Source organism: Erythrolamprus reginae, chromosome 11 (genome assembly GCF_031021105.1).
Source record: "Erythrolamprus reginae isolate rEryReg1 chromosome 11, rEryReg1.hap1, whole genome shotgun sequence".
Lineage (NCBI taxonomy): Eukaryota > Metazoa > Chordata > Lepidosauria > Squamata > Dipsadidae > Erythrolamprus > Erythrolamprus reginae.
In genome coordinates, this window is record NC_091960.1 from 38,585,014 (window position 1) to 38,604,345 (window position 19,332).

The 19,332-nt window shown below is 43.0% G+C and overlaps 3 long non-coding RNA genes across 3 annotated transcripts; all 3 read left to right on the plus strand.

The window, feature by feature from the left end:
- Window positions 1-1,953: 1,953 nt before the first annotated feature.
- LOC139173825 (uncharacterized) lies at window positions 1,954-4,201 on the plus strand. The gene is made up of 2 exons (XR_011560232.1): window positions 1,954-2,091; window positions 3,899-4,201. It is a non-coding gene; the product is annotated as an uncharacterized lncRNA (long non-coding RNA).
- Window positions 4,202-6,234: 2,033 nt separating this feature from the next.
- LOC139173838 (uncharacterized) lies at window positions 6,235-8,476 on the plus strand. The gene is made up of 2 exons (XR_011560239.1): window positions 6,235-6,372; window positions 8,171-8,476. It is a non-coding gene; the product is annotated as an uncharacterized lncRNA (long non-coding RNA).
- A 6,314-nt stretch (window positions 8,477-14,790) lies between these two features.
- Window positions 14,791-17,044, plus strand: LOC139173839 (uncharacterized). The gene is made up of 2 exons (XR_011560240.1): window positions 14,791-14,928; window positions 16,739-17,044. It is a non-coding gene; the product is annotated as an uncharacterized lncRNA (long non-coding RNA).
- Window positions 17,045-19,332: the final 2,288 nt, after the last annotated feature.

Below are 19,332 nucleotides of genomic sequence, written 5' to 3' on the forward strand. Positions count from 1 at the left end.
GAAAAGTAAAGGTCCAGGTTTTCTCTCCAAAATTCGGGGAACAGGTCTCCGGCATAGTTACGCATAAGTAATAGATGCAGAATTCCCTTTTTGCATCTTTGGGGAAAGGTTAGTGTTTTTTGTATTTATTTATCGATGCATGAATGCGTGGATCGATCGTATTTATACGCCGCTCATTCCAAAGCGGATTCAGAGAGGCTAACGTGGTATAAATAGAATAGTATTAAATGAAAATGACATGATTGATTGGTTGATTGATTGATTGCATTTGTATGCCGCCCCTCTCCGTAGACTCGGGGCGGCTAACAACAATAGTACAAAACATCACGTAAATCCAATACTAAAAACTAATACTAAAACAATTTAAAAACCCTTATTTGTAAAACCAAACATACATACAAAGAAACATACCATGCATAAATTGTAAAGGCCAAGGGGGAAAGAATATCTCAGTTCCCCCACGCCTGACGGCAGAGGTGGCTTTTAAGGAGCTTACGAAAGGCGAGGAGGGTGGGGACAATTCTAATCTCCGGGGGCAGTTGGTTCCAGAGGGCCGGGGCCACCACAGAGAAGGCTCTTCCCTTGAGGCCCGCCAAACGACATTGTTTTGTTGACGGGACATATCAGTCATACAATAAGAATAATGTAACGTCTTTAAAAGAACCATACACACCCCAGGGTCAATGCTATTCCAGACCTGCCAGAAAAGTCAGATCTTAACGGGTTTCCGGAAGACCGGTAGGGGGAGATAGCACGAAATTACAAAAAGATATTGACAAAATTGAACGGGTCCAAAGACGGGCTACAAGAACGGTGGAAGGTCTTAAGCATAAAACGTATCAGGAAAGACTTCACGAACTCAATCTGTATAGTCTGGAGGACAGAAGGAAAAGGGGGGACAGGATCGAAACATTTAAATACGTTAAAGGGTTAAACAAGGTTCAGGAGGGAAGTGTTTTTAATAGGAAAGCGAAGCCAAGAACAAGGGGACACCATCTGAAATTAGTTGGGGGAAAGATCAAAAGCAAAATGAGAAAATATTATTTTACTGAAAGAGTAGTAGATCCTTGGAACAAATTTCCAGCAGACGTGGTAGATAAATCCAGAATTTATCTGGAATTTAAACATGCCTGGGATAAACATATATCCATCCTAAGATAAAATACAGAAAATAGTATAAGGGCAGACTAGATGGACCAGGAGGTCTTTTTCTGCCGTCAGACTTCTATGTTTCTATAATTTTCTGCATGGCTGCCAACTTCTTTCTTAAAAACTTATGATTCATATTTAGGCCATCACAGCACTTTTTAAATGGGTTTCAGGCTTTTACAGGATTATTCCCAATTCCTTTGATTTAGCAAAATGCATCATCGCCTGTTAATATTAATATGGCATTGATAATAAAGATACAGGATAATAACGTTAAAATCCAATTGAAAAAGTGTATTTCTTTCTGTGGGTGCAATACCAAATTTGACCACAGGGCGGCAGTTTTCTATCATTAAGGCTCAAATAGGGATAGCGGGGGGGGGGGGAAGCCCGCAGTTCCTTTGTGCCCTTCTGGCATTCCCTCACCAACTTCCTTTGGAGTGACCTTCTAAGCATGGCCGACTTCCTGTGTGTCCTTTTCTTCGCATCCCTTACCAACTTCCTTTGGCATCGCCCTTCTAAGCATGGCCGACTTCCTGTGTGCCCTTCTCCTGGCATCCCTTACCAACTCTAACTTCAGGTGTGCTTTTCTCCTGGCATCCCGCACTAACTTCCTTTGGCATCGCCCTTCTAAGCATGGCCGACTTCCTGTGTGCCCTTCTCCTGGCATCCCTTACCAACTCTGACTTCATGTGTGCTCTTCTCCTGGCATCCCTCACCAACTTCCTTTGGCAGCATTGCTCACCTCCTGTCAGTTTCCTGCCCCCCCTTTGGAAACCCCGCCCTCTTCTCCATTCCCTCTCAGCTGTGAGGAAGGCTGGTTGATGACGTTTAAGAGCAGCGCCAGAGCAGCTTGGCCGATGTCTCTGCAATTGACCGGCCATGGGAGCTGAAGGACCCCTGCAGAGCGTGTGAACCGCCGGTGGAGAGCTGTGGGAAAAGGTTATTTCTTGTGCCTTTTCATTTTTAGTGCTGTTGTTGGATGTCTTCCTCCCTAAAATCAGTAGAGCTAGTGGTAAATATTCTATTTAGACCTCACACTTAAATTATTTCTGTCTCTATAGATATTAAATTAAGAATTGCTTAATCATAGATTGAATAATCCTACCCCTGTTCTATTGCATCCTATTTATGATATATAAAAGAAAAAACCAGGTCCCAAACCAAATATTGATATTAATTGCATAAATCACGTAGTAACATCAAAATTCATTGACCCCAACCGAGAGAAAATTATCACTTTCTTCAGTGCCTTTCACTAAATAATTCTCTGAGTCTTCGGAGAAGGGCAGAATACAAATATTATAATAATAATAATAATAATAATAATAATAATAATAATAATAATAATAATAATAATATAAAAGAAAAAAACAGGTTCTAAACCCAATATTGATATTAATTGCATAAATCACGTAGTAAGATCAAAATTCATTGACCCAGCGGAGAGAAAAGTACCGGCTGGTTCTCTTCCACGACATATACACGTCTCAGATAATTTCGGTAACTAATTTATTTATTTCATAGACTCACACACACACACAGACACCCCCCCTGGCAGTCAATGGTGTCCCGCTTTACCAATATTAAAATCTGGTCACCTTATGTAAGAGTCAGTTGTGTAGGTTTTGTGTTATTTTTGTGTGAAGAGCGATTATCCTTTATTATTAAAACATAATTAGTATTAATAGGCATCATAGGCTTTAAGTTGTTTCAAGGCTTGCGCCTCCCATTAAGCTATTAAAATTGATAATACTTTAAAAATATACAGGATAACTTTAAAATCCGATTAAAAAGGTCGATTCCTTTGTGTGGCTGCAATATCTGTTTTGACCACAGAACGGCAGAGTTTTCGGTTTCAGGATTTAATATTGAGGCCAAGGGACAGAATATCGCCAAGGGACAGAAGACTCTGCCATTCTATTGTCAAAAAAGGAATATGGGAGAGAAAAAGGAATCAACCCTCTTAACGCATTTTAAGTTTATTATTCTGTATAATTATTATTAAACTCCTTAATAACATTCCTAGGGCAACAGGAGGCCCGGGGGTGGCAACGCAGGGAGAGAAGGAATCCTTCAAGAGTTAAAGCTGCCAGGCGGGGAGGGGCATCCCGTCCTAGCACGAACCGGTCAATCGCCAGGCGGAGAGCCGGTCCGTTTGATCGGTCACAGCCGGGGAGAGCGGATATTCGAGAGCCAGGAGAGCACAGCCTGCCAGAGATTTTCACCGCGCCATTGGGTTTTTTCTTGTTGCGCATTTTCTCATTGTAACGGAATAAAGTCGTTTCTATATAGCCGCTCGTCTACTGATTCTTACCAATATTCAAGACTCACTTTAAAGCACAGGGCGGTTCCAATACCATATAACACTCTTTTCTCCCAAATTCTGGAACCCGGCCACTCGAGGGATGCAGGCGGAATCCTACCGAGGCGACGTTACATCAGCCCGCCTAGCGTGTCGCCGGCAAGATGACCATCCCGTCCTTTGCGGGCCCGGGGAGAGCTGGGCCTTTAAAGGCAAGGAGAGGTTGTTTTCTATAACATTTCTTAACAGGTGCCACTCGGTCCGTCGTCATAGATAGCGGCCTCTGAAGTCATAGCAGACCAGAAAGACCCCACATCCATCAGCTGACCCCACATCCATCGGCCGTCCCCGGGGGTAGCAGAGGAGAAGGCCACCGTGGTTCCCCTGACGTAGGAAAAGTAGAAGAATAACGTTTGTTTTCCGTTTCTTTTTTTCTAAAATGAGGATAAAAGGCATTTGTCCAGAGTCTTCCTCAGAAGGCGTTAGAAGTGTGTTTCAGGGATTCAGCGCAAACGGAGCGAGCCCACGCCACTACGAAGGAGCCAGAGAAAGAGCTTCAACCCAGCCGATGAAGAATTTGCTTCTTTCCACTATCGAGATGTGGCGGGGGGGGGGGCAGAGAACAGAAAGGAGACGGCTTTCAGGAATGGCTTTTGGCTGAAAGCTCAGCGAAGCTAAAAGATCCATCTCACTTTGTAAACCATTATTATTATTTCTTTGCGATAAATACGCTTTGTTTTTAGTCAATGCAAGTTTCTTTTATTTATTTCGAAGAGCTCTTTGTATTTTTCCAAGGGCAAGAAGCCCCCGGGAAAAGTAAAGGTCCAGGTTTTCTCTCCAAAATTCGGGGAACAGGTCTCCGGCATAGTTACGCATAAGTAATAGATGCAGAATTCCCTTTTTGCATCTTTGGGGAAAGGTTAGTGTTTTTTGTATTTATTTATCGATGCATGAATGCGTGGATCGATCGTATTTATACGCCGCTCATTCCAAAGCGGATTCAGAGAGGCTAACGTGGTATAAATAGAATAGTATTAAATGAAAATGACATGATTGATTGGTTGATTGATTGATTGATTGCATTTGTATGCCGCCCCTCTCCGTAGACTCGGGGCGGCTAACAACAATAGTACAAAACATCACGTAAATCCAATACTAAAAACTAATACTAAAACAATTTAAAAACCCTTATTTGTAAAACCAAACATACATACAAAGAAACATACCATGCATAAATTGTAAAGGCCAAGGGGGAAAGAATATCTCAGTTCCCCCACGCCTGACGGCAGAGGTGGCTTTTAAGGAGCTTACGAAAGGCGAGGAGGGTGGGGACAATTCTAATCTCCGGGGGCAGTTGGTTCCAGAGGGCCGGGGCCACCACAGAGAAGGCTCTTCCCTTGAGGCCCGCCAAACGACATTGTTTTGTTGACGGGACATATCAGTCATACAATAAGAATAATGTAACGTCTTTAAAAGAACCATACACACCCCAGGGTCAATGCTATTCCAGACCTGCCAGAAAAGTCAGATCTTAACGATTTCCGGAATACCGGTAGGGGGAGATAGCACGAAATTACAAAAAGATATTGACAAAATTGAACGGGTCCAAAGACGGGCTACAAGAACGGTGGAAGGTCTTAAGCATAAAACGTATCAGGAAAGACTTCACAAACTCAATCTGTATAGTCTGGAGGATAGAAGGAAAAGGGGGGACAGGATCGAAACATTTAAATACGTTAAAGGGTTAAACAAGGTTCAGGAGGGAAGTGTTTTTAATAGGAAAGCGAAGCCAAGAACAAGGGGACACCATCTGAAATTAGTTGGGGGAAAGATCAAAAGCAAAATGAGAAAATATTATTTTACTGAAAGAGTAGTAGATCCTTGGAACAAATTTCCAGCAGACGTGGTAGATAAATCCAGAATTTATCTGGAATTTAAACATGCCTGGGATAAACATATATCCATCCTAAGATAAAATACAGAAAATAGTATAAGGGCAGACTAGATGGACCAGGAGGTCTTTTTCTGCCGTCAGACTTCTATGTTTCTATGTTTCTATAATTTTCTGCATGGCTGCCAACTTCTTTCTTAAAAACTTATGATTCATATTTAGGCCATCACAGCACTTTTTAAATGGGTTTCAGGCTTTTACAGGATTATTCCCAATTCCTTTGATTTAGCAAAATGCATCATCGCCTGTTAATATTAATATGGCATTGATAATAAAGATACAGGATAATAACGTTAAAATCCAATTGAAAAAGTGTATTTCTTTCTGTGGGTGCAATACCAAATTTGACCACAGGGCGGCAGTTTTCTATCATTAAGGCTCAAATAGGGATAGCGTGGGGGGGGGGGGGGGAAGCCCGCAGTTCCTTTGTGCCCTTCTGGCATTCCCTCACCAACTTCCTTTGGAGTGACCTTCTAAGCATGGCCGACTTCCTGTGTGTCCTTTTCTTCGCATCCCTTACCAACTTCCTTTGGCATCGCCCTTCTAAGCATGGCCGACTTCCTGTGTGCCCTTCTCCTGGCATCCCTTACCAACTCTAACTTCAGGTGCGCTTTTCTCCTGGCATCCCGCACTAACTTCCTTTGGCATCGCCCTTCTAAGCATGGCCGACTTCCTGTGTGCCCTTCTCCTGGCATCCCTTACCAACTCTGACTTCATGTGTGCTCTTCTCCTGGCATCCCTCACCAACTTCCTTTGGCAGCATTGCTCACCTCCTGTCAGTTTCCTGCCCCCCCTTTGGAAACCCCGCCCTCTTCTCCATTCCCTCTCAGCTGTGAGGAAGGCTGGTTGATGACGTTTAAGAGCAGCGCCAGAGCAGCTTGGCCGATGTCTCTGCAATTGACCGGCCATGGGAGCTGAAGGACCCCTGCAGAGCGTGTGAACCGCCGGTGGAGAGCTGTGGGAAAAGGTTATTTCTTGTGCCTTTTCATTTTTAGTGCTGTTGTTGGATGTCTTCCTCCCTAAAATCAGTAGAGCTAGTGGTAAATATTCTATTTAGACCTCACACTTAAATTATTTCTGTCTCTATAGATATTAAATTAAGAATTGCTTAATCATAGATTGAATAATCCTACCCCTGTTCTATTGCATCCTATTTATGATATATAAAAGAAAAAACCAGGTCCCAAACCAAGTATTGATATTAATTGCATAAATCACGTAGTAACATCAAAATTCATTGACCCCAACCGAGAGAAAATTATCACTTTCTTCAGTGCCTTTCACTAAATAATTCTCTGAGTCTTCGGAGAAGGGCAGAATACAAATATTATTATAATAATAATAATAATAATAATAATAATAATAATAATAATAATATAAAAGAAGAAAACAGGTTCTAAACCCAATATTGATATTAATTGCATAAATCACGTAGTAAGATCAAAATTCATTGACCCAGCGGAGAGAAAAGTACCGGCTGGTTCTCTTCCACGACATATACACGTCTCAGATAATTTCGGTAACTAATTTATTTATTTCATAGACTCACACACACACACAGACACCCCCCCTGGCAGTCAATGGTGTCCCGCTTTACCAATATTAAAATCTGGTCACCTTATGTAAGAGTCAGTTGTGTAGGTTTTGTGTTATTTTTGTGTGAAGAGCGATTATCCTTTATTATTAAAACATAATTAGTATTAATAGGCATCATAGGCTTTAAGTTGTTTCAAGGCTTGCGCCTCCCATTAAGCTATTAAAATTGATAATACTTTAAAAATATACAGGATAACTTTAAAATCCGATTAAAAAGGTCGATTCCTTTGTGTGGCTGCAATATCTGTTTTGACCACAGAACGGCAGAGTTTTCGGTTTCAGGATTTAATTTTGAGGCCAAGGGACAGAATATCGCCAAGGGACAGAAGACTCTGCCATTCTATTGTCAAAAAAGGAATATGGGAGAGAAAAAGGAATCAACCCTCTTAACGCATTTTAAGTTTATTATTCTGTATAATTATTATTAAACTCCTTAATAACATTCCTAGGGCAACAGGAGGCCCGGGGGTGGCAACGCAGGGAGAGAAGGAATCCTTCAAGAGTTAAAGCTGCCAGGCGGGGAGGGGCATCCCGTCCTAGCACGAACCGGTCAATCGCCAGGCGGAGAGCCGGTCCGTTTGATCGGTCACAGCCGGGGAGAGCGGATATTCGAGAGCCAGGAGAGCACAGCCTGCCAGAGATTTTCACCGCGCCATTGGGTTTTTTCTTGTTGCGCATTTTCTCATTGTAACGGAATAAAGTCGTTTCTATATAGCCGCTCGTCTACTGATTCTTACCAATATTCAAGACTCACTTTAAAGCACAGGGCGGTTCCAATACCATATAACACTCTTTTCTCCCAAATTCTGGAACCCGGCCACTCGAGGGATGCAGGCGGAATCCTACCGAGGCGACGTTACATCAGCCCGCCTAGCGTGTCGCCGGCAAGATGACCATCCCGTCCTTTGCGGGCCCGGGGAGAGCTGGGCCTTTAAAGGCAAGGAGAGGGTGTTTTCTATAACATTTCTTAACAGGTGCCACTCGGTCCGTCGTCATAGATAGCGGCCTCTGAAGTCATAGCAGACCAGAAAGACCCCACATCCATCAGCTGACCCCACATCCATCGGCCGTCCCCGGGGGTAGCAGAGGAGAAGGCCACCGTGGTTCCCCTGACGTAGGAAAAGTAGAAGAATAACGTTTGTTTTCCGTTTCTTTTTTTCTAAAATGAGGATAAAAGGCATTTGTCCAGAGTCTTCCTCAGAAGGCGTTAGAAGTGTGTTTCAGGGATTCAGCGCAAACGGAGCGAGCCCACGCCACTACGAAGGAGCCAGAGAAAGAGCTTCAACCCAGCCGATGAAGAATTTGCTTCTTTCCACTATCGAGATGTGGCGGGGGGGGGGGGGGCAGAGAACAGAAAGGAGACGGCTTTCAGGAATGGCTTTTGGCTGAAAGCTCAGCGAAGCTAAAAGATCCATCTCACTTTGTAAACCATTATTATTATTTCTTTGCGATAAATACGCTTTGTTTTTAGTCAATGCAAGTTTCTTTTATTTATTTCGAAGAGCTCTTTGTATTTTTCCAAGGGCAAGAAGCCCCCGGGAAAAGTAAAGGTCCAGGTTTTCTCTCCAAAATTCGGGGAACAGGTCTCCGGCATAGTTACGCATAAGTAATAGATGCAGAATTCCCTTTTTGCATCTTTGGGGAAAGGTTAGTGTTTTTTGTATTTATTTATCGATGCATGAATGCGTGGATCGATCGTATTTATACGCCGCTCATTCCAAAGCGGATTCAGAGAGGCTAACGTGGTATAAATAGAATAGTATTAAATGAAAATGACATGATTGATTGGTTGATTGATTGATTGATTGCATTTGTATGCCGCCCCTCTCCGTAGACTCGGGGCGGCTAACAACAATAGTACAAAACATCACGTAAATCCAATACTAAAAACTAATACTAAAACAATTTAAAAACCCTTATTTGTAAAACCAAACATACATACAAAGAAACATACCATGCATAAATTGTAAAGGCCAAGGGGGAAAGAATATCTCAGTTCCCCCACGCCTGACGGCAGAGGTGGCTTTTAAGGAGCTTACGAAAGGCGAGGAGGGTGGGGACAATTCTAATCTCCGGGGGCAGTTGGTTCCAGAGGGCCGGGGCCACCACAGAGAAGGCTCTTCCCTTGAGGCCCGCCAAACGACATTGTTTTGTTGACGGGACATATCAGTCATACAATAAGAATAATGTAACGTCTTTAAAAGAACCATACACACCCCAGGGTCAATGCTATTCCAGACCTGCCAGAAAAGTCAGATCTTAACGGGTTTCCGGAAGACCGGTAGGGGGAGATAGCACGAAATTACAAAAAGATATTGACAAAATTGAACGGGTCCAAAGACGGGCTACAAGAACGGTGGAAGGTCTTAAGCATAAAACGTATCAGGAAAGACTTCACGAACTCAATCTGTATAGTCTGGAGGACAGAAGGAAAAGGGGGGACAGGATCGAAACATTTAAATACGTTAAAGGGTTAAACAAGGTTCAGGAGGGAAGTGTTTTTAATAGGAAAGCGAAGCCAAGAACAAGGGGACACCATCTGAAATTAGTTGGGGGAAAGATCAAAAGCAAAATGAGAAAATATTATTTTACTGAAAGAGTAGTAGATCCTTGGAACAAATTTCCAGCAGACGTGGTAGATAAATCCAGAATTTATCTGGAATTTAAACATGCCTGGGATAAACATATATCCATCCTAAGATAAAATACAGAAAATAGTATAAGGGCAGACTAGATGGACCAGGAGGTCTTTTTCTGCCGTCAGACTTCTATGTTTCTATGTTTCTATAATTTTCTGCATGGCTGCCAACTTCTTTCTTAAAAACTTATGATTCATATTTAGGCCATCACAGCACTTTTTAAATGGGTTTCAGGCTTTTACAGGATTATTCCCAATTCCTTTGATTTAGCAAAATGCATCATCGCCTGTTAATATTAATATGGCATTGATAATAAAGATACAGGATAATAACGTTAAAATCCAATTGAAAAAGTGTATTTCTTTCTGTGGGTGCAATACCAAATTTGACCACAGGGCGGCAGTTTTCTATCATTAAGGCTCAAATAGGGATAGCGTGGGGGGGGGGGGAAGCCCGCAGTTCCTTTGTGCCCTTCTGGCATTCCCTCACCAACTTCCTTTGGAGTGACCTTCTAAGCATGGCCGACTTCCTGTGTGTCCTTTTCTTCGCATCCCTTACCAACTTCCTTTGGCATCGCCCTTCTAAGCATGGCCGACTTCCTGTGTGCCCTTCTCCTGGCATCCCTTACCAACTCTAACTTCAGGTGCGCTTTTCTCCTGGCATCCCGCACTAACTTCCTTTGGCATCGCCCTTCTAAGCATGGCCGACTTCCTGTGTGCCCTTCTCCTGGCATCCCTTACCAACTCTGACTTCATGTGTGCTCTTCTCCTGGCATCCCTCACCAACTTCCTTTGGCAGCATTGCTCACCTCCTGTCAGTTTCCTGCCCCCCCTTTGGAAACCCCGCCCTCTTCTCCATTCCCTCTCAGCTGTGAGGAAGGCTGGTTGATGACGTTTAAGAGCAGCGCCAGAGCAGCTTGGCCGATGTCTCTGCAATTGACCGGCCATGGGAGCTGAAGGACCCCTGCAGAGCGTGTGAACCGCCGGTGGAGAGCTGTGGGAAAAGGTTATTTCTTGTGCCTTTTCATTTTTAGTGCTGTTGTTGGATGTCTTCCTCCCTAAAATCAGTAGAGCTAGTGGTAAATATTCTATTTAGACCTCACACTTAAATTATTTCTGTCTCTATAGATATTAAATTAAGAATTGCTTAATCATAGATTGAATAATCCTACCCCTGTTCTATTGCATCCTATTTATGATATATAAAAGAAAAAACCAGGTCCCAAACCAAATATTGATATTAATTGCATAAATCACGTAGTAACATCAAAATTCATTGACCCCAACCGAGAGAAAATTATCACTTTCTTCAGTGCCTTTCACTAAATAATTCTCTGAGTCTTCGGAGAAGGGCAGAATACAAATATTATTATAATAATAATAATAATAATAATAATAATAATAATAATAATAATAATAATAATAATATAAAAGAAGAAAACAGGTTCTAAACCCAATATTGATATTAATTGCATAAATCACGTAGTAAGATCAAAATTCATTGACCCAGCGGAGAGAAAAGTACCGGCTGGTTCTCTTCCACGACATATACACGTCTCAGATAATTTCGGTAACTAATTTATTTATTTCATAGACTCACACACACACACAGACACCCCCCCTGGCAGTCAATGGTGTCCCGCTTTACCAATATTAAAATCTGGTCACCTTATGTAAGAGTCAGTTGTGTAGGTTTTGTGTTATTTTTGTGTGAAGAGCGATTATCCTTTATTATTAAAACATAATTAGTATTAATAGGCATCATAGGCTTTAAGTTGTTTCAAGGCTTGCGCCTCCCATTAAGCTATTAAAATTGATAATACTTTAAAAATATACAGGATAACTTTAAAATCCGATTAAAAAGGTCGATTCCTTTGTGTGGCTGCAATATCTGTTTTGACCACAGAACGGCAGAGTTTTCGGTTTCAGGATTTAATATTGAGGCCAAGGGACAGAATATCGCCAAGGGACAGAAGACTCTGCCATTCTATTGTCAAAAAAGGAATATGGGAGAGAAAAAGGAATCAACCCTCTTAACGCATTTTAAGTTTATTATTCTGTATAATTATTATTAAACTCCTTAATAACATTCCTAGGGCAACAGGAGGCCCGGGGGTGGCAACGCAGGGAGAGAAGGAATCCTTCAAGAGTTAAAGCTGCCAGGCGGGGAGGGGCATCCCGTCCTAGCACGAACCGGTCAATCGCCAGGCGGAGAGCCGGTCCGTTTGATCGGTCACAGCCGGGGAGAGCGGATATTCGAGAGCCAGGAGAGCACAGCCTGCCAGAGATTTTCACCGCGCCATTGGGTTTTTTCTTGTTGCGCATTTTCTCATTGTAACGGAATAAAGTCGTTTCTATATAGCCGCTCGTCTACTGATTCTTACCAATATTCAAGACTCACTTTAAAGCACAGGGCGGTTCCAATACCATATAACACTCTTTTCTCCCAAATTCTGGAACCCGGCCACTCGAGGGATGCAGGCGGAATCCTACCGAGGCGACGTTACATCAGCCCGCCTAGCGTGTCGCCGGCAAGATGACCATCCCGTCCTTTGCGGGCCCGGGGAGAGCTGGGCCTTTAAAGGCAAGGAGAGGTTGTTTTCTATAACATTTCTTAACAGGTGCCACTCGGTCCGTCGTCATAGATAGCGGCCTCTGAAGTCATAGCAGACCAGAAAGACCCCACATCCATCAGCTGACCCCACATCCATCGGCCGTCCCCGGGGGTAGCAGAGGAGAAGGCCACCGTGGTTCCCCTGACGTAGGAAAAGTAGAAGAATAACGTTTGTTTTCCGTTTCTTTTTTTCTAAAATGAGGATAAAAGGCATTTGTCCAGAGTCTTCCTCAGAAGGCGTTAGAAGTGTGTTTCAGGGATTCAGCGCAAACGGAGCGAGCCCACGCCACTACGAAGGAGCCAGAGAAAGAGCTTCAACCCAGCCGATGAAGAATTTGCTTCTTTCCACTATCGAGATGTGGCGGGGGGGGGGGGGGGCAGAGAACAGAAAGGAGACGGCTTTCAGGAATGGCTTTTGGCTGAAAGCTCAGCGAAGCTAAAAGATCCATCTCACTTTGTAAACCATTATTATTATTTCTTTGCGATAAATACGCTTTGTTTTTAGTCAATGCAAGTTTCTTTTATTTATTTCGAAGAGCTCTTTGTATTTTTCCAAGGGCAAGAAGCCCCCGGGAAAAGTAAAGGTCCAGGTTTTCTCTCCAAAATTCGGGGAACAGGTCTCCGGCATAGTTACGCATAAGTAATAGATGCAGAATTCCCTTTTTGCATCTTTGGGGAAAGGTTAGTGTTTTTTGTATTTATTTATCGATGCATGAATGCGTGGATCGATCGTATTTATACGCCGCTCATTCCAAAGCGGATTCAGAGAGGCTAACGTGGTATAAATAGAATAGTATTAAATGAAAATGACATGATTGATTGGTTGATTGATTGATTGATTGCATTTGTATGCCGCCCCTCTCCGTAGACTCGGGGCGGCTAACAACAATAGTACAAAACATCACGTAAATCCAATACTAAAAACTAATACTAAAACAATTTAAAAACCCTTATTTGTAAAACCAAACATACATACAAAGAAACATACCATGCATAAATTGTAAAGGCCAAGGGGGAAAGAATATCTCAGTTCCCCCACGCCTGACGGCAGAGGTGGCTTTTAAGGAGCTTACGAAAGGCGAGGAGGGTGGGGACAATTCTAATCTCCGGGGGCAGTTGGTTCCAGAGGGCCGGGGCCACCACAGAGAAGGCTCTTCCCTTGAGGCCCGCCAAACGACATTGTTTTGTTGACGGGACATATCAGTCATACAATAAGAATAATGTAACGTCTTTAAAAGAACCATACACACCCCAGGGTCAATGCTATTCCAGACCTGCCAGAAAAGTCAGATCTTAACGGGTTTCCGGAAGACCGGTAGGGGGAGATAGCACGAAATTACAAAAAGATATTGACAAAATTGAACGGGTCCAAAGACGGGCTACAAGAACGGTGGAAGGTCTTAAGCATAAAACGTATCAGGAAAGACTTCACGAACTCAATCTGTATAGTCTGGAGGATAGAAGGAAAAGGGGGGACAGGATCGAAACATTTAAATACGTTAAAGGGTTAAACAAGGTTCAGGAGGGAAGTGTTTTTAATAGGAAAGCGAAGCCAAGAACAAGGGGACACCATCTGAAATTAGTTGGGGGAAAGATCAAAAGCAAAATGAGAAAATATTATTTTACTGAAAGAGTAGTAGATCCTTGGAACAAATTTCCAGCAGACGTGGTAGATAAATCCAGAGTAACTGAATTTAAACATGCCTGGGATAAACATATATCCATCCTAAGATAAAATACAGAAAATAGTATAAGGGCAGACTAGATGGACCAGGAGGTCTTTTTCTGCCGTCAGACTTCTATGTTTCTATGTTTCTATAATTTTCTGCATGGCTGCCAACTTCTTTCTTAAAAACTTATGATTCATATTTAGGCCATCACAGCACTTTTTAAATGGGTTTCAGGCTTTTACAGGATTATTCCCAATTCCTTTGATTTAGCAAAATGCATCATCGCCTGTTAATATTAATATGGCATTGATAATAAAGATACAGGATAATAACGTTAAAATCCAATTGAAAAAGTGTATTTCTTTCTGTGGGTGCAATACCAAATTTGACCACAGGGCGGCAGTTTTCTATCATTAAGGCTCAAATAGGGATAGCGTGGGGGGGGGGGGAAGCCCGCAGTTCCTTTGTGCCCTTCTGGCATTCCCTCACCAACTTCCTTTGGAGTGACCTTCTAAGCATGGCCGACTTCCTGTGTGTCCTTTTCTTCGCATCCCTTACCAACTTCCTTTGGCATCGCCCTTCTAAGCATGGCCGACTTCCTGTGTGCCCTTCTCCTGGCATCCCTTACCAACTCTAACTTCAGGTGTGCTTTTCTCCTGGCATCCCGCACTAACTTCCTTTGGCATCGCCCTTCTAAGCATGGCCGACTTCCTGTGTGCCCTTCTCCTGGCATCCCTTACCAACTCTGACTTCATGTGTGCTCTTCTCCTGGCATCCCTCACCAACTTCCTTTGGCAGCATTGCTCACCTCCTGTCAGTTTCCTGCCCCCCCTTTGGAAACCCCGCCCTCTTCTCCATTCCCTCTCAGCTGTGAGGAAGGCTGGTTGATGACGTTTAAGAGCAGCGCCAGAGCAGCTTGGCCGATGTCTCTGCAATTGACCGGCCATGGGAGCTGAAGGACCCCTGCAGAGCGTGTGAACCGCCGGTGGAGAGCTGTGGGAAAAGGTTATTTCTTGTGCCTTTTCATTTTTAGTGCTGTTGTTGGATGTCTTCCTCCCTAAAATCAGTAGAGCTAGTGGTAAATATTCTATTTAGACCTCACACTTAAATTATTTCTGTCTCTATAGATATTAAATTAAGAATTGCTTAATCATAGATTGAATAATCCTACCCCTGTTCTATTGCATCCTATTTATGATATATAAAAGAAAAAACCAGGTCCCAAACCAAATATTGATATTAATTGCATAAATCACGTAGTAACATCAAAATTCATTGACCCCAACCGAGAGAAAATTATCACTTTCTTCAGTGCCTTTCACTAAATAATTCTCTGAGTCTTCGGAGAAGGGCAGAATACAAATATTATAATAATAATAATAATAATAATAATAATAATAATAATAATAATAATAATAATAATAATATAAAAGAAAAAAACAGGTTCTAAACCCAATATTGATATTAATTGCATAAATCACGTAGTAAGATCAAAATTCATTGACCCAGCGGAGAGAAAAGTACCGGCTGGTTCTCTTCCACGACATATACACGTCTCAGATAATTTCGGTAACTAATTTATTTATTTCATAGACTCACACACACACACAGACACCCCCCCTGGCAGTCAATGGTGTCCCGCTTTACCAATATTAAAATCTGGTCACCTTATGTAAGAGTCAGTTGTGTAGGTTTTGTGTTATTTTTGTGTGAAGAGCGATTATCCTTTATTATTAAAACATAATTAGTATTAATAGGCATCATAGGCTTTAAGTTGTTTCAAGGCTTGCGCCTCCCATTAAGCTATTAAAATTGATAATACTTTAAAAATATACAGGATAACTTTAAAATCCGATTAAAAAGGTCGATTCCTTTGTGTGGCTGCAATATCTGTTTTGACCACAGAACGGCAGAGTTTTCGGTTTCAGGATTTAATATTGAGGCCAAGGGACAGAATATCGCCAAAGGACAGAAGACTCTGCCATTCTATTGTCAAAAAAGGAATATGGGAGAGAAAAAGGAATCAACCCTCTTAACGCATTTTAAGTTTATTATTCTGTATAATTATTATTAAACTCCTTAATAACATTCCTAGGGCAACAGGAGGCCCGGGGGTGGCAACGCAGGGAGAGAAGGAATCCTTCAAGAGTTAAAGCTGCCAGGCGGGGAGGGGCATCCCGTCCTAGCACGAACCGGTCAATCGCCAGGCGGAGAGCCGGTCCGTTTGATCGGTCACAGCCGGGGAGAGCGGATATTCGAGAGCCAGGAGAGCACAGCCTGCCAGAGATTTTCACCGCGCCATTGGGTTTTTTCTTGTTGCGCATTTTCTCATTGTAACGGAATAAAGTCGTTTCTATATAGCCGCTCGTCTACTGATTCTTACCAATATTCAAGACTCACTTTAAAGCACAGGGCGGTTCCAATACCATATAACACTCTTTTCTCCCAAATTCTGGAACCCGGCCACTCGAGGGATGCAGGCGGAATCCTACCGAGGCGACGTTACATCAGCCCGCCTAGCGTGTCGCCGGCAAGATGACCATCCCGTCCTTTGCGGGCCCGGGGAGAGCTGGGCCTTTAAAGGCAAGGAGAGGGTGTTTTCTATAACATTTCTTAACAGGTGCCACTCGGTCCGTCGTCATAGATAGCGGCCTCTGAAGTCATAGCAGACCAGAAAGACCCCACATCCATCAGCTGACCCCACATCCATCGGCCGTCCCCGGGGGTAGCAGAGGAGAAGGCCACCGTGGTTCCCCTGACGTAGGAAAAGTAGAAGAATAACGTTTGTTTTCCGTTTCTTTTTTTCTAAAATGAGGATAAAAGGCATTTGTCCAGAGTCTTCCTCAGAAGGCGTTAGAAGTGTGTTTCAGGGATTCAGCGCAAACGGAGCGAGCCCACGCCACTACGAAGGAGCCAGAGAAAGAGCTTCAACCCAGCCGATGAAGAATTTGCTTCTTTCCACTATCGAGATGTGGCCGGGGGGGGGGGGGCAGAGAACAGAAAGGAGACGGCTTTCAGGAATGGCTTTTGGCTGAAAGCTCAGCGAAGCTAAAAGATCCATCTCACTTTGTAAACCATTATTATTATTTCTTTGCGATAAATACGCTTTGTTTTTAGTCAATGCAAGTTTCTTTTATTTATTTCGAAGAGCTCTTTGTATTTTTCCAAGGGCAAGAAGCCCCCGGGAAAAGTAAAGGTCCAGGTTTTCTCTCCAAAATTCGGGGAACAGGTCTCCGGCATAGTTACGCATAAGTAATAGATGCAGAATTCCCTTTTTGCATCTTTGGGGAAAGGTTAGTGTTTTTTGTATTTATTTATCGATGCATGAATGCGTGGATCGATCGTATTTATACGCCGCTCATTCCAAAGCGGATTCAGAGAGGCTAACGTGGTATAAATAGAATAGTATTAAATGAAAATGACATGATTGATTGGTTGATTGATTGATTGATTGCATTTGTATGCCGCCCCTCTCCGTAGACTCGGGGCGGCTAACAACAATAGTACAAAACATCACGTAAATCCAATACTAAAAACTAATACTAAAACAATTTAAAAACCCTTATTTGTAAAACCAAACATACATACAAAGAAACATACCATGCATAAATTGTAAAGGCCAAGGGGGAAAGAATATCTCAGTTCCCCCACGCCTGACGGCAGAGGTGGCTTTTAAGGAGCTTACGAAAGGCGAGGAGGGTGGGGACAATTCTAATCTCCGGGGGCAGTTGGTTCCAGAGGGCCGGGGCCACCACAGAGAAGGCTCTTCCCTTGAGGCCCGCCAAACGACATTGTTTTGTTGACGGGACATATCAGTCATACAATAAGAATAATGTAACGTCTTTAAAAGAACCATACACACCCCAGGGTCAATGCTATTCCAGACCTGCCAGAAAAGTCAGATCTTAACGATTTCCGGAATACCGGTAGGGGGAGATAGCACGAAATTACAAAAAGATATTGACAAAATTGAACGGGTCCAAAGACGGGCTACAAGAACGGTGGAAGGTCTTAAGCATAAAACGTATCAGGAAAGACTTCACAAACTCAATCTGTATAGTCTGGAGGATAGAAGGAAAAGGGGGGACAGGATCGAAACATTTAAATACGTTAAAGGGTTAAACAAGGTTCAGGAGGGAAGTGTTTTTAATAGGAAAGCGAAGCCAAGAACAAGGGGACACCATCTGAAATTAGTTGGGGGAAAGATCAAAAGCAAAATGAGAAAATATTATTTTACTGAAAGAGTAGTAGATCCTTGGAACAAATTTCCAGCAGACGTGGTAGATAAATCCAGAATTTATCTGGAATTTAAACATGCCTGGGATAAACATATATCCATCCTAAGATAAAATACAGAAAATAGTATAAGGGCAGACTAGATGGACCAGGAGGTCTTTTTCTGCCGTCAGACTTCTATGTTTCTATGTTTCTATAATTTTCTGCATGGCTGCCAACTTCTTTCTTAAAAACTTATGATTCATATTTAGGCCATCACAGCACTTTTTAAATGGGTTTCAGGCTTTTACAGGATTATTCCCAATTCCTTTGATTTAGCAAAATGCATCATCGCCTGTTAATATTAATATGGCATTGATAATAAAGATACAGGATAATAACGTTAAAATCCAATTGAAAAAGTGTATTTCTTTCTGTGGGTGCAATACCAAATTTGACCACAGGGCGGCAGTTTTCTATCATTAAGGCTCAAATAGGGATAGCGTGGGGGGGGGGGGAAGCCCGCAGTTCCTTTGTGCCCTTCTGGCATTCCCTCACCAACTTCCTTTGGAGTGACCTTCTAAGCATGGCCGACTTCCTGTGTGTCCTTTTCTTCGCATCCCTTACCAACTTCCTTTGGCATCGCCCTTCTAAGCATGGCCGACTTCCTGTGTGCCCTTCTCCTGGCATCCCTTACCAACTCTAACTTCAGGTGCGCTTTTCTCCTGGCATCCCGCACTAACTTCCTTTGGCATCGCCCTTCTAAGCATGGCCGACTTCCTGTGTGCCCTTCTCCTGGCATCCCTTACCAACTCTGACTTCATGTGTGCTCTTCTCCTGGCATCCCTCACCAACTTCCTTTGGCAGCATTGCTCACCTCCTGTCAGTTTCCTGCCCCCCCTTTGGAAACCCCGCCCTCTTCTCCATTCCCTCTCAGCTGTGAGGAAGGCTGGTTGATGACGTTTAAGAGCAGCGCCAGAGCAGCTTGGCCGATGTCTCTGCAATTGACCGGCCATGGGAGCTGAAGGACCCCTGCAGAGCGTGTGAACCGCCGGTGGAGAGCTGTGGGAAAAGGTTATTTCTTGTGCCTTTTCATTTTTAGTGCTGTTGTTGGATGTCTTCCTCCCTAAAATCAGTAGAGCTAGTGGTAAATATTCTATTTAGACCTCACACTTAAATTATTTCTGTCTCTAT